We start from the raw sequence: 16,583 nt of genomic DNA on the forward strand, positions 1-16,583 counted from the left end.
GTTGTCCCCGGTTTTGGGGCATTTGTTTTGTGTGCGCCCTGTGTTTTGTGGGGTGGCTTATGTTCGCCGTTTTAGTGCATTCAATTAGCACTACCACTGAACTCTCTGCTTCCTGCGTCTGACTTCGCACCCACAACACCCAGAGTGTTACAATACACCCCTGGTCGTACAGTACCATTTCCGTTTAATTCAACCTTTGCACACTGTTCTGTCATACTGAAAGCAACACTTGCTGGACAGGAATCTAGATCCTACTATCTTCAGTGAGTGGACGGCCACAATAGTTAACAGTTCCCTCAGCAAATATTATTGATCTAAAACTTTATTTTCCATCCAAAACTGAAGTGTTTTAATTGTTCTTGTGAACCAACAAAATCTGACTAGCTGTGTACCACAACCCCATTTATGTACAGCCATTGTATATAAGTCATTAACGGCAGGGTTATGGTACAATACTAATTGACATGCATCTTGTTTGTCTCTGTCCACACAGACGCCCCTTCCCCATCACCTTAGAGTAGCGAATCGTATGGAGGGCTCGTTTGAGGAGCTAGTGAGGCTGAAGGTCCACAGTGTCCCCCAGCATCGGATGAAGGAGTTCCTGGAGTCTCTGAACAACAAGAGCTGAGAGGCACTGCAGGAGTTCAACCAGCAGGGGGTGTTACCACCACAACCACCACCATGGTTTACCAGCAGGGGGTCAACTGCATCTACACAGACAGCAACGAGGTGGCTGGATCACTGCTGGAACTGGCCTGTCCGGTAAGAGACTGAGGGCAGGAAAGAGAAGGTACAGTTAGTGAAAGACAAGATGGAGTTGGTGACATTATCCATATTATAAGCACATTGTGCTCTACCTTCAGCAATAGCAGGTAGAGGTGTCCAAGCAGAAGGTGATGTCATGACAGCAGCAGCTCTCGCCCCATATGACCACAGCCATGCCGCAAGGCCAAGACATAATACAGGTCAGGACTTTTTCTTGCGCTCCTTGCTCTACTCTCTTTCTCCCTCATCACACTGTCTCTGTCCCTGCCACTCTCCTAAAAATGTGTAGAAATGATTGCTGAGAGGATTATCCTGGTTAACCAAAATGTATATGGAAAAGATACTGACAGCAGACAAACCCCTCTTTCACCCTCTCCGGTAGGTGCAGGTCAGGGGGCAACAGTAGGGCCAGGTGCTGAAGCTGCACTCCTCCACCTCCTCCCATCGACAGCTACAGGGGGTCACCATAGCCCAGCTATTACAGTCTGGGAACAGCACCAACAGGTAAACACACACAGGCCCACCGATTGGTGTACACACATACCTAACCTTCGGCTGCAGGCCGGGTTGCTGGCAGCGGTGGCAGGTGAACAGCAGATCCAGATCCAGACAGAGGAAGCTCCCCCCCCGCCCCACGCAGCAGCAGTATTCTCCCCAGAGGAGCACCATCCAGACCACCTCCCTGCAGCCAGCCAAGAAGCGTAAGGTGGACATGCCATCACAGTGTCCAACACCCTGCCTGGTCAGCAGCTGGCCACTGTACTAGCCACCCGCAGGGTCAGGGACAGCAGCAGAGCTACGTGTCTCTGAGGCCAGACGTGTTAACTGTAGATCGCAGCCACCGGTACAGCGTTACAGGTACCATCACCAGCCCTACTAGAGAGACCTGGACCATCCCTGTCTACTCTTACCCGCCAGGGTCACGTGGTCAGTGTGGCGTTACACACATTCCCATCCCCCAGGAGGCATACAGTGCCATGCAGGTTGCCGGGGGAACTACAGTGTTAATGGCACACACTGCGCCAACGCAAGTTCCTATTGGCTCGGGTCATGCGGTTTCCACGCTGACGGGGGGGTCATGAGGAGGTGCAGTACCAGACGGTGGCGGGCAGCTCTGTTTCCAGCCCAGTTCATGAACGGGAACATTCACATCCCGGTGGCGGTGCAGGGGTACGGCAAGCAGTCACTCATCTGGGACCCCCAGCAGCAGGTATTGCACACACAGAGAGGGGTGCAGGTCCAGGACTCACAGCAACTACAGGTAACTTTAAGCCGTTACAGATTAGAATTTTAAAAGCCCCAAACATCTACATCAAGATTGTTATAATTTATATAATCTTGATTTAGTTTTTGAATGTTTTTTTGGGGGGGTAATATCAGTCAGTTAACATGACATTTATGATGAAGTCTTTATTTGCTTGTTATGATTACATAAATACTTCAAATTTCACAAAAAGTGATGTTAGCTGATGAAGATGATCTCATAGAACAAAATGTTAGAAGATCTCCTAAGCCTGTTAACCTGTAACCTTATTTTCGGCTTTAATCCCCAAACCCTCTTCTTTCACCATTAATTTCCCCCGTCATTTCCTCTTTTTAGGGCTACAAGCTGTTGAGCTCAGATGCGTGGTGTCCTACTGTATATAGAGCTACATGACTGACTGATTAGTGTCTGTAATGTGTAAAGGATGTTTATAATAACCCCCCCCCTGCATTTTGATTTTGGATTGTTTATTTTTGTTGTATGGCAAACGGATGATGGTGGTTCCCACTTTGTATGCATTGAATCAAAGTTGGTTCTCTTGTGATTTCTCTATTACTAGGGACGAGTTCACGTCCTCCAATGTCATCTCATCCGATATCTCTGATACTGCAGTATGTGGTGAGTTGTCGAGCACTTTGTCCCAGCATACATTGCTGTCGGTGGGGACTGCTCACGGTCAGAGCTCCGCCTGGACCTCACACTGGGCTGCGGACAGAGCTTCTAGGTAAGTTCCTCTGACCACTGCTGCTTTCTAGAGCAATGGCAGGACATATGTTACACGAGGGCTTTGGCCAGGGCATTAGCATATGTGTAGCCTACTGAAATTCCTTCCTCACCCTTTTTTTCTCCCTCCCCCTTTTTCCTCCCAACTTGCGAGAGACAGGTGATGGCCACTAGACCAGAGTTGTGGGGGTGACGAGTGAGGACTCTCACCCACTCTATGGTACTACACCTAGAATCGTCCCAACACCACAGGAGACGGGGATGGGAGGAGGGGCAGGGGCCCCGCTCCAGGGGTCAAAGGGGTCAGGGAAGAGATCCAAGGGAGGGATGGAGGTGGAAGTAGGAAGAGGAGGCGCTAGTTGGCTGTGAGCTTTGACCCAGACATGAAGGAGGAAGAGCTGTTGAATTATTATTTCCAGCTGGAGGTGAAGTTGGGGGATCTGTACACAGTGGGGAGCAACCGACCCACACTTTCAACACATCGCCAACATCTTCACAGGTATGTGTGTTCTTCACCCCAGGTGTGAGAATGCTGTTCCAGGACACCACGGAGTGCCTGTTCTCCTTCATCTGCACCTCCAACAACCAGATCTCTCATATCCAGGGCAGTTGGACCAGACCATCTACCACAACTTCCCGTCCCTGCATGCCCTTGCAGGTACCACCTCAACTACCACCAACACCACTCCGGCTGTCTGTCTGATAGCCATCTCGCTCTTTCAAATCCTTTATGCTTCTCTTTGTGTCTATGGCTCTGACATGTCCACTGTGCTCTGATTGGCAGACAGCAATGTGGAGGCATGTCTGAAGGAACTGGGGTTTGGGTACAGGTACAGGTTTCTGCAGCAGATCCTGGATTCCCACGGTGGACCCCAGTGGCTACCTGCAGGCCGGGGATTCGCTGCGCACTCTGCCCAGGGTATGGCCCCAAGGTCTCAACCCTTCAGGGCAACTAAGGGTGCATCTCCAAAGGGTGCAGCTGAGGAATGGCTTTCTATGAACCAACTGTATGTAGTGCATTATTATGAATTATGAATAATTTTTGTGGAAGGAGCCATGCCTATAGCAAGTCTTGGAATGAATAGGTGTGATAGAGGCCACCACTGTGTATGCATTATACACAGGCATAGAAAGTGTTACCTGTGTTCCACCTGTAGGTGGCAGACTTTGTGTGTGTCTGATGGACAAGGCCTGTGTTGTGCCTGTGGACACGTGTGGCAGATTACTGAACAAGACTACAGCTGTGCGGGCTGGTAACAGGCAGAAGAGCCTCACAGACAAAGTCTGCTGTGAGATTGGTGAGGATTCACCCTACAGTATGTGCTTAACAACCTCAAACTGTCATTCTGAACAAAACATCGCTGATTGATTATATTTCTGCGTAGGGGACTTCTTCAGACAGCCATTGGGGTCCTTACACTCGGTGAGTAGCACACAAACTAGTGGTCAGAATCCATCCCCTCTTCTGTTCACTCTCCCTCTACTCTTTAGAGAGAGATAATCTATAAAGGCAGTCCTTACTTGGGACACCAGTTACTTGAACTTTCACGAAGTCATGCATTGATGTCAATGGAGCACGACTCTCTCCCACTCTCTCAGGTGTTCTGTGCTGACCTGAAGAAGTTCCAGAAGCTGAAAGAGACACCCTCTGAAACAGGAGGAGGAGAAGGTCACGACAAAGCTAAAGGTAGAGGGAATGGGGAAGGACAAGAAAATGTGTAATGGAAAGGTCTGTGAAGAAAGAGGTGGATGTGGCGTGAGGTCAGCAAAGGTTATATGTTGATGATTTATGTTCGCTCAGGAGGCTAAACTGAATATCTGTCATTCTCTGCATACCTCTCTCGGGAGCAACTAGGCTGTGAGGCTGACCGGGTCAGACTGTCTCCCCAGGTTTATGGCCTGATTGCATGCAAACCAAGGTCACTATCAATGGAGATTTTTCCTGATCACTTTGTAGAATGATGTAAGACGGATATATAAATGTGATAGATGTCATAAAAGAGACAGAGTTCACTCCGAACCAGACTTACATTGTCTGTCATATATTTCTGTGTTCAGGCTCTGAACTGAAGGCTACTGATTCCTTTTACAGCGATTTATGTCTGGGAATGAAGATCTACAGGTGTGTGTAATTTCACTCTTCTGTGTTTACATAGATACTTTCTCAGTGTTTAGTTCCTATCTATTATTTTCTAGATCAATGGACCACCAAAAAGACTTTGTATTTGTAACAGTTTATTTTTTTTACAATGAAATAAAAAGGTTTTGTACTCGTTTCCCTTTGTCAGTGATGTGAGATTATGCACACATTTTGATTCAGTCTAGTTGTGGATACTTCCAGTCTTTTGACACCCCTGTATTCATCTTCTACCAGTGTAGTAGACCCAGGGAAAAGGTAGAGTGTCAGAGGTGGCTTCTAGATGGTGATAAGATATGGGAAGATTCTTCATCACAGCATCATATGATTTCCTGGGCCAATTACTTTTAAATAAGACTCTACTTAATATCACATTGAGTTTTTTGCTAAGCTTAGGCTACATTTAAAGGGTCAATCTGCAGTTCAAACCATAACGTTGAGGGATTGGGCTGGAGAAATGTAACCACTCTCAAATTCACAAAAACATGGTTTGTAGTCTAAACCATGTGTTAAGGCTATAAAGTGTTTGTTTACAATGACATTGTTTAAAACAAGCTTATATTTTGGTCCTGATGGGGTATTCATAACTTTTATATTCATCAAGAATCAATGGGTTTGTATCATTCATTTAAAAGTAAAAACACGTATGTAGCCATTTTAGATTGCCCCTTTAAGTAGTAAATGGTTCTCAGGGTAGCCTATGTGCAAATGCAATTAGCAATGTTGACGTGTGCATGTGCTGGTTCATATGTCCAAAAAATGGTGCCCATTGCCCCTCTGACGCAATACACACCCAGTCTCTTGCTGATTCGATTCGTTTACTGTGTATGTCTGCGTCTGTCCTGTAAAAGCAGTATGTCTGGCCAGCTCTGAAATGCCATGTTTATAGCTGGGATTGCAGGTATCTGCCCTCAGTGCTATTTTTTACATTTGAGTCATATAGCAGATGCTCTTACGCAGAGCGACTTACAGGAGGAGTTAGGATAAAGTGCCTTGCTATAAGTTTGTCACTAGGTGCTGTCACTGGTTTCAACTAGAGTATGGACGGTATAGGAGTCACTGAGAGTGTGACTAATACCCTAAATCCGTAACCATGGGCACCCTCATAGATATCATCCTGACCAATTTTGCTCTCTAAATACACCTCTGCTGTCTTCAACCAGGATCTCAGTGATCACTACCTCATTGCCTGCGTCTGCAATTGGTCCGCGGTCAAACGACCACCCCCTCATCACAGTCAAATGCTCCCGAAAACACTTCAGCGAGCAGGCCTTTAATCGACCTGGCCCGCGTCTGTCAGGAGATTGACCTCATCCCGTCAGAGGATGCCTGGTTGTTCTTTAAAAATGCTTTCCTCACCATCTTAAATAAGCATGCCCCATTCAAAAAATTTAGATCTAAGAACAGATATAGCCCTTGGTTCACCCCAGACTTGACTGCCCTCGACCAGCACAAAAACATCCTGTGGCGTACTGCATTAGCATCAAATAGCCCCCGCGATATGCAAATTTTCAGGGAACCAACTTACACAGTCAGTTAGGAATGCTAAGGCTAGCTTTTTCAAACAGAAATTTGCATCATGTAGCGCTAATTCCAAAAAGTTCTGGGACACTGTAAAGTCCATGGGGAATAAGAGCACCTCCTCCCAGCTGCCCACTGCACTGAGGCTAGGAAACACTGTCACCACTGATAAATCTACAATCATTTCAATTAGCATTTTTCTACGGCTGGCCATGCCGTCCACCTGGCTACCACTACCCCGACCAACAGCTCTGCAACCCCTGCAGAAACTAAGTAAGCCAGTTAAGAACAAGTTCTCATTTACAACTGCGACCGGGCCAAGATAAAGCAAAGCAGTGTGACACAAACAACACAGAGTTACACATGGAATAAACAAACGTACAGTCAATAACATAATAGAAAAGTCTATAAACAGCGTGTGCAAATGTAGTAAGATTATGGAGGTAAGGCAATAAATAGGCCGTAGTGGCGAAATAATTACAATTTCGCAAATAAACACTGGACTGATAGATGTGCAGAAGATGAATGTGCAAGTATAGATACTGGGGTGGAAAGGAGCAAAAAAATAAATACATAAATAACTAACAATATGGGGATGAGGTAGTTGGATGGGCTATTTACAGATGGGCTATGTACAGGTGCAATGATCTGTAAACTGCTCTGATAGCTGATGCTTAAACTTAGTGAGGGAGAAATGAGTCCCCAGCTTCAGTGATTTTTGCAATTCGTTCCAAGTCATTGGCAGAAGAGAACTGGAAGGAAAGGCGGCCAAAGGTGGAATTGGCTTTGGGGGTGACCAGTGAAATATACCTTCTGGAGCGCGTGCTACGTGTGGGTGCTACTATGGTGACCAGTGAGCAGAGATAAGGCGGGGCTTTACCTAGCAAGGACTTATGGATGACCTGGAGCCAGTGGGTTGGCGACGAATATGAAGCGAGGGCCAGCCAACGAGAGCATACAGGTCGCAATGGTGGGTAGTATAGGCAGAGTTCCTCTGTCCAGTGTTTGTGTTTGTTTGCCCTTCTTAATTTTTTATTTGTATTGGCCAGTCTGAGATATGGCTTTTTCTTTGCAGCTCTGCCTAGAAGGCCAGCATCCTGGAGTCGCCTCTTCACTGTTGACTTTGAAGACTGGTGTTTTGCGGGTACTATTTAATGAAGCTGCCAGTTGAGGACTTGTGAGGCGTCTGTTTCTCAAACTAGACACTCTAATGTACTTGTCCTCTTGCTCAGTTGTGCACCAGATCCTCCCACTCCTCTTTCTATTCTGGTTAGAGACAGTTTGCGCTGTTCTGTGAAGGGAGTAGTACACAGCGTTGTACGAGATCTTCAGTTTCTTGGCAATTTCTCGCATGGAATAGCCTTCATTTCTCAGAACAAGAATAGACTGACAAGTTTCAGAAGAAAGTGCTTTGTTTCTGGCCATTTTGAGCCTGTAATTGAACCCACAAATGCTGATGCTCCAGATACTCAACTAGTCTAAAGAAGGCCAGTTGTATTGCTTCTTTAATCAGGACAACAGTTTTCAGCTGTGCTAACATAATTGCAAAAGGGTTTTCTAATGATCAATTAGCCTTTTAAAATGATAGCTAATCCACGTTTAAAACAACGTGCCTTTGGAACACAGGAGTGATGGTTGCTGATAATTGGCCTATGTAGATATTCCATAAAAGAATCAGCCGTTTCCAGCTACAATAGTCATTGTTAATGTTGTAAATGTCTACACTGTATTTATGATCAATTTGATGTTATTTTAATGGACAAAAAATTTGCTTTTCTTTTAAAAGCAAGGACATTTCTAAGTGACCCCAAACTTTTGAACGGTTGTGTGAAATACGTATATATTATACTGAACAAAAATATGAACGCAACATGTGAAGTGTTGGTCCCATGTTACATAAGCTGAAGTAAAATATCACAGACATTTTTCCAGACACAAAAAGCTTATTTCTCTCATATTTTGTGCAAACATTTGTTTACATCCCTGTTAGTGAGCATTTCTCCTTTGCCAAGATAATACAGCCACCTGACAGGTGTGGCATATCAAGAAGCTGATTAAACAGCATGATCATTACACAGGGTGCACCTTGTGCTGGGGTCAACAAAAGGCTAGTCTTAAATGTGCAGTTTTGTCGCACAACACAGTGCCTCAAATGGTATCAAATACATTGGTTTCCAGGTGTTTGTTGCCATTCCATTTGCTACTTTCCGGCCATTATTATGAGCTATTCTCCCCTCAGCAGCATCCACTGGCCTATGCCTTCCCAGGCCCACCCATGACTGCGCCACTGCCCAGTCATGTGAAATCCATAGATTAGGGCCTAATGAATTGATTTCAATTGACTGATTTCCTTATATGAGCTGTAACTCATCATTGAGTTACAAATCATTGAATTTGTTGCATGTTGCTATTTAAAAATGATTGTTCAGTATATATATATTATTATTATTAACAGTTAACACCCAACAACAACTGCTCCCCGGATGCCGATGACGTTGATTAAGGAAGACACACTTTGGTTGAATTGCACATTCAGTTGTGCAACTGACTAGGTGTTCCCTTTCCCTACTTATGTACGTAAGCATATGCATTCATGTGTTTACTTGCATCTGCACGGGTTTCGGTGTGTGTTGTCATCCATAGATGGTTTAGTTTGTGTGTGTGTGTGTGTGTGTGTGTGTGTGTGTGTGTGTGTGTGTGTGTGTGTGTGTGTGTGTGTGTGTGTGTGTGTGTGTGTGTGTGTGTGTGTGTGTGTGTGTGTGCAGCCACGTGTGTTAATGTGTGAGTGAGTCAGCTTTCATCTTCAGTCCAGTTGAGTTGGACAGGAGCCGGGGCCCAGCTTTAGGGCAGATAAAGAGAGAGAGAGCACACAGAGTGGAGTGGAAGAATAGGAGGAAGAAAAACAGTGGGAAGGGTAGAGGAGAAAATTGAGTTTGACATAAGTTGGCTAAATAGGCAATATCTGCACACCAACACATATGCTCACCAGGAAAGAAAAAGCTTTACTGCCCTGTGTATTGCGTAAGAGATACGTCTCAGTCTGTCATGTCTGTGCATAGCAGTGGAGGCTGGTGGGAGGAGCTATAGAAAGATGGGCTCATTGTAATGGCTGGAATGGAATAACAAAACAGAGTCAAACGTGGTTTCCATATACTTGATGACTTTGATACCGTTCCATTTATTCTATTCTAGCCACGACAATAAGCTAGTCCTATAGCTCCTCCCACCAGCCTCCACTGGTGTATAGGAGTGTGTATAATGAAAGGATACCTCTCTGGAAGATGCCGCTCCCCTGAAGGGATTCTGTTACTCTCCTCAGCCAACAGATTTGCAGCAGTAGGGGTGTGTTTTTCTCTCTGGGGGGAGCGTGTGAGGTGTGTGACTGTGTATATGAGAGAGAGAGTGTCATGTGTGGGGATGTGGCAGAGAAAGAGTGGTATACAGTGCCTTGCAAAAGTGTTCACCCCCTTTGCTTTTTTCCTATTTTGTTGAATTACAATCTGAAATTTAAATTGATTTTTATTTGGATTTCATGTGATGGACATACACCAAATAGTCCAAAATGGTGAAGTGAAATGGAGGGCATTAAACATAGAGGCAACAAAGAGACCAGATATAACCCTGAAGGAGCTGCAAAGCTCCACAGCGGAGATTGGAGTATCTGACCATAGGACCACTTTAAGCCGTGCATTCCACAGAGCTGGGCTTTACAGAAGAGTGGCCAGAAAAAAGCCATTGCTTAATGAAAAAAAATAAGCAAACACATTTGGTGTTTGCCAAAAGGCATGTGGGTGACCCCCCTAACCATATGGAAGAAGGTACTCTGGTCAGATGAGACTAAAATTGAGCTTTTTGGCCATCAAGGAAAACGCTGTCTGGCACAAACCTAACACCTCACAATACCCCGAGAACACCATCCCCACAGTGAAGCATGGTGGTGGCAGCATCATGCTGTGGGGATGTTTTTCATTGGTAGGGACTGGGAAACTGGACAGAATTGAAGGAATGATGGATGGCGCTAAATACAGGGAAATTCTTGAGGGAAACCTGTTTCAGTCTTCCAGAGATTTGAGACGGACGGAGGTTCACCTTCCAGCAGGACAATGACCCTAAGCATACTGCTAAAGCAACACTCGAGTGGTTTAAGGGGAAACATTTAAATGTCTTTGGCCTAGTCAAAGTCCAGACCTCAATCCAATTGAGAATCTGTGGTATGACTTAAAGATTGCTGTACACCAGCGGAACCCATCCAACTTGAAGGAGCTAGAGCAATTTTGCCTTGAAGAATGAGCAAAAATCCCAGTGGCTAGATGTGCCAAGCTTATAGAGACATACCCCAAGGGACTTACAGCTGTAATTTCTGCAAAAGGTGGCTCTACAAAGTATTGACTTAGGGGGGTGAATAGTTATGCGCACTCAAGTTTTCTGTTTTTATTTATTTATTGTTTGTTTCACAATGCAAAATATTTTGCATCTTCAAAGTGGTAAGCATGTTGTGTAAATCAAATGATACCCCCCCCCCCAAAAAAAAAATATATATATTTTAATTCCAGTTTGTAAGGCAACAAAATAGGAAAAATGCCAAGGGTGGTGAATACTTCTGCAAGCCACTGTATGTGCATGTGGGAGTAAGAGAGCGTGTGTGTTGTCTCTGCATAAGAGTGTGTCTCCATGTGGCTCTGATTGTTATGTCTAAATCCTGGGCTTTTGTGTTCTTAAATGGAAAGACAGTGTGAAAGCCATTGGAACAACATGTACCTCAATGCCTCTCTGTTTTGAATTGAACAATTTTCCCTCTTAGACACACATGGGCTCTGTGTGTCTCCCCCTCTCTCTCACACATTACACTAAACATGGTCTGTCTGTCTTCTACTGTTCCTCTCCCCTCTGTCTAATAATACAATACAACTGATGGCTATTATCTTAAGCAATAAAAGCTGAACTATTTATCATTCTTGGTTAATAATAGACACTGATATTCGTATACAGTGCCTTGAGAAAGTAGTCATACCCCTTGACTTATTCCACATTTTGTTCAAATCAAACTTTATTTGTCACATGCGCCGAATACAACAAGTGTAGACCTTGTTGTGCTTACTTACAAGCCCTTAACCAACAGTGCAGTTCAAGAAGAGTTGAGAAAATATTTACCAAATAAACGAAAGTAAAAAATAATAATAATGAGGCTGTATACAGGGGGTACCGGTACAGAGTCAGTGTGCGGGGGTACAGGTTAGTTGAGGTAATTTGTAGATGTAGGTAAGGGTGAAGTGACTATGTATAGATAATAAACAGCGAGTAGCAGCAGTGTATAAAACAAATGGAGAGAGGGGGGGTCAATGTAAATAGTACAGTGGCCATTTGATTAATTGTTCAGCAGTTTTATGGCTTGGGGGTAGAAGCTGTTATGGAGCCTTTTGGTCCTAGACTTGGCGCTCCGGTACCGCTTGCTGTCCGGTAGCAAAGAGAACAGTCTATGACTTGGGTGACTGGAGTCAGGGTGTTCCTCTGACACCGCCTATTATAGGCCTGCGGGAGGTCATTTTGCAGGGCTCTGGCAGTGCTCCTCCTTGCACAAAGGCGGAGGTAGCGGTCCTGCTGCTGGGTTGTTGCCCTCCTACGGCCTCCTCCACGTCTCCTGATGTACTGGCCTGTCTCCTGGTAGCGCCTCCATGCTCTGGACACTACGCTGACAGACACAGCAAACCTTCTTGCCACAGCTCGCATTGATGTGCCATCCTGGATGAGCTGCACTACCTGAGCCACTTGTGTGGGTTGTAGACTCCGTCTCATGCTACCACTAGAGTGAAAGCACCGCCAGCATTCAAAAGTGACCAAAACATCAGCCAGGAAGCATAGGAACTGAGAAGTGGTCTGTGGTCACCACCTGCAGAACCACTCCTTTATTGGGGGTGTCTTGCTAATTGCCTATAATTTCCACCTTTTGTCTATTCCATTTGCACAAAAGCATGTGAAATTTATTGTCAATCAGTGTTGCTTCCTAAGTGGACAGTTTGATTTCACAGAAGTGTGATTGACTTGGAGTTACATTGTGTTGTTTAAGTGTTCCCTTTATTTTTTTGAGCAGTGTATATTACGTTCCTTTTCATCATAAAAAAACTCCCAAGCAAACCCATAACATGATGCAGCCACTAATATTCTTGAAAATATGGAAGGTGAAACTCATTGTGTTTTATTGGATTTGCCCAAAACATAACACTGTATTCAGAACAAAATATTTTGGGGAGTATTACTTAAATCCTTTCGGAGCCAAGGACAACATACCCCTCTCTAGCTGAAGGTCAGGTAAAAGAGAACAATAGATAACCTGCGATGGCCAATCCAAAATATACAAAACTTTTACAATCACATGTCTGTACAATATTGATATGAAAAAGTGTTTGTACACCAAAGAAAAGCATTAGCTATGCAGCTGGAAAAAAAAAAATACACTGAATTATTATTATTATTATCAAATTATTAACATCCCCTCTTGACCTGGCCTATTTGAATTGGTCCTTGTGTGCAACTTGGTGCATAATCTAGGGGAACAACATCACACTGCTACAGCAAAAAATAGCTTTTTAGATGCTTCCTGTCAGTTAAAAGAGCTGTCGCGGTAAATTAAATAGTTATGAGTTGCTGTCATCCCCAATAGTCAGGAAGCCATAAAAAATCATGTGAAAGCCAGCGTGACACCTGGACTGTTTCAGCTACAAGAGGAAAGGCTTGTTTGTAAATAAAAAGAAACCAAACCTGAGCTAAATGTCTGACTTCCAACTGAGTCAGGTTGAGAATGGTGCCTGACAAGAGAGACAAAGGGATTGGAACAGACTGTGATCTCATGCTGAAACTCTACCCTCCTCCTCTCCTCTATCTGTCCCAACCTATGCCTCTGGGGGAGAGTGAGGCAGCCAAGGCTGCTGGTGTTTCCCTGTGCCAAGCCCTGCACCCTGGCTCCATGCCACCGCTTCATCTCCTCTCTCTCTCCGTCACTCTTTCACTCACCCAAGGATGTCCAAGTGATTCAGAGAGAGGTTCGGGACGTGTTCAAATTCAGGGTTAAGATTAAGCATCAGCCAATTACAATGGTCAACGTGTGATAGAACGCTGGTCCCGTAAGATAACCCGGCACACATTAGCCCTATGCTGACCTCACCAGGTAGCAGTGAATATTTCCCGCAACAAATTCCACCTGAGCCTATCAAAGATCTTAAACTTTTTCTCGACAAACCAATGGCATTTCGTAAAATAAGTCAACTCGGTCACGAGAGGGATACATGTAAAACTCAAAATTCAAGACGTACATGTATCCCTCTGGTGGCAGAATTTACCTTTAAGGAATGCACATGATTTGGGGAGAAAAAGTTTAAGATCTTTGATAGGCTGACAAGGAATTTGTTACAAGAAATACTCACTGCCACCTGGTGAGGTTAACATAGGGCTAACGTGTGCCAGGTTGTCTGATGGGACCAGAAACCATGTAGCATTCTATCACGTGACATTACATTAATTGGCTGATCCTTAAACTTAACCTTAAACTTGTTCTAATGTTTGCAAGTATGGCGCCCTTTATTTCACCTGTCCATGGACACTTGTGTCAACAATATTATATTCAGTGGAGAGAGTGCAGTGGAGTTTTTTTCACAGTGATAACAGTAGAACCACACCCTTCCTCTACTCCTCAAGGCTTAACTATCTGTCCTGCTGCACCACAGACACTAGGCCTGAATCTACTGTCAACAATGCCAGACAGTGTCTCACTGCCACATAGACTGGAAACAAACAACAACCCATACACACACTACTGCGGGGTTTGGAGGGAAGTCACAGATAATCAATTTGTGCCTTTGTCTCAGTACAATACCTCTCTCTCTCTTGCTCGCTCGAGCTGAGGCCTAGGACCTAAAATAACCCTAGGCTTTCCCTAAGACCATTGCATTAGTACTGAGCCAGCAACAGATATGCTTGAGGTGATGAGAGAGGGCTGGGGTAGGAAAACTTCCAGAGCGTAATCAAATCAGTGTGCATATTTTACAACTAACATGCAAATGCACCGTGAGACAGGAAACAAATAAACTCAGACAGATCCTCTGTCAAGTAGAGCAGGTAGAAAAGATCTTCACACACACACACACACACACACACACACACACACACACACACACACACACACACACACACACACACACACACACACACACACACACACACACACACACACACACACACACACACACACACACACACACACACACACACACACACACACACACAAGCAATTTAGGTTGTTAGAATTTAAGACTTTAGAATAGTAAGGGTTCGGGTTAGAATCACTTCATACTGCTTACGTTCTTCAATAGAATACAAACACTGTATGAATGGGTGTGTGTGTGTGTGTGTGTTTCTGCCTCTTTGTCGTTGTTTCACAAAGAGAGTTTGTTCATGTGTGCATGCACATCTCTGTCTCTCTTTCTCAATCAATTATTTTGACAGTGTGGAAGATAGTCAGAGAGGATTTTTTTTGTATGGATATGATTGCTGCAAGCAACCGACTTGAGTGTGGTGCTTCTGTCTTTTCAGTTTGTCAAGTTATAAAATATAAAAACTTAAACTTGTGACCATGTACAGTATGTGTTTTCATGCTTGATTTAATATGAATAAACCCAAAAGCATGCAATCCATGTGTTCGCACAATACACATTACGCTATAGGAATGACCACAGGAATGTGTAGGAGTGTGAATGGGAGGGTGTGTTGCCGTGTGTTTAGGGTATGATTGGGGCATTACCAAGCTATGTTCCCTGGGTACCGAGATTATAGTAATCTGGTCCTCTCACTGGGGGGCATGATTCAGCTAACAGCCTAAAATCACACAAAAGGCCCCCCCCATGAGTTACCAGTCCAGCATGGGTGTCCATCTGTCTGCCTACACAGACAGCTGGACACCCTCTCAAAGAGAGGGAAATAGATACACTACCAGTCAAAAGAATGGACACACCTACTCATTCAAGGGTTTTTATTTATTTGTACTATTTTCTTCATTGTAGAATAATAGTGAAGACATCAACACTATGAAATAACACATATGGAATCATGTAGTAACCAAAAAAGTGTTATATATTTCCTATTTGAGATTCTTCAAAGTAGCCAGCCTTTGCTTTACAGCTTTGCACACTATCTTACCCAATAGGGCTGTCTTCTGTATACCCCTACCTTGTCCCAACACAGCTGATTTGACTGGTACTGTATCTGACTGGTACTGTATCTGAGAGAGAGACGGGGACAGAGAGAAATGAAAAGATAGATAGACGGAGAGAAAGAGATGTCCATAGTGAAAGATAGAACGATAGCCTATGCCATATTATACACAGGGAGAGATCGAGATAAACAGATACACAGTTAGAGAGGGGTACAGTACATCTTTCAGGGGGTCCAGACACAAACGTGGTTAGCTTTCCGGCACACTTGGAACCATATGTGTTAAATTAACAACTTCTTTGTGAAATGTCCTTGAGCTGAGAGAGGGAGTTGGTTGGTCTGAAAACACAGAGACATGCACAGTCACACACAAAATCACAGCCACATGTTACTGAGCATAACGGTAGTCAGGCACACACAGTCAGGCAGTAGATCACACACCTTCCTGGTACAAGAATGAGGTAGATGCATATCATTTGGTCATTAGGACTTGTAGACTGGAACTCAATGGAAAAACACTGTCCTGCCAGAAAGCCACACAAATAGACCTCTAAATTGAATCTTTATTTAACTAGGCAAGTCAGTTAAGAACAAATTCTTATTTACAATGACGGCCTACACCGGCCAAACCCGGACGACGCTGGGCCAATTATGCATCGCCCTATGGGACTCCAAATCAACAGCCGGTTGTGATACAGCCTGGATTCAAACCAGGGTGTCTGTAGTGACGCCTCTAGCACTGAGATGCAGTGCATTAGACCGCTGCTCCACTCAGATCTTTCCTCCAAAACCAGGCATGGGGCTCCATCTCAAATAAATAACACTGCGGCAGCCGGATACAAGCAATCAGATTAAGACCCATATTAATTTCATGAATGTGATAAACTCTTCCTTATTAGGCCTAGCACAGGCTTCTCAGCTAAGGTATGGCTACAGATGAGTCCGTGGGGAGATTAGTACCAAAATACCTCC

The 16,583-nt window shown here is 44.5% G+C and overlaps 1 pseudogene; it reads left to right on the forward strand.

Annotated features, from left to right (window-relative positions):
* The first annotated feature begins 500 nt into the window (after positions 1–500).
* Positions 501–5,029, forward strand: LOC139556926 (transcriptional regulator QRICH1-like; annotated as a pseudogene).
* The last annotated feature ends 11,554 nt before the right edge of the window (positions 5,030–16,583 follow it).

The sequence above is a fragment of the Salvelinus alpinus genome, chromosome 28 (genome assembly GCF_045679555.1).
Source record: "Salvelinus alpinus chromosome 28, SLU_Salpinus.1, whole genome shotgun sequence".
NCBI classification, from domain to species: Eukaryota; Metazoa; Chordata; class Actinopteri; order Salmoniformes; family Salmonidae; genus Salvelinus; species Salvelinus alpinus.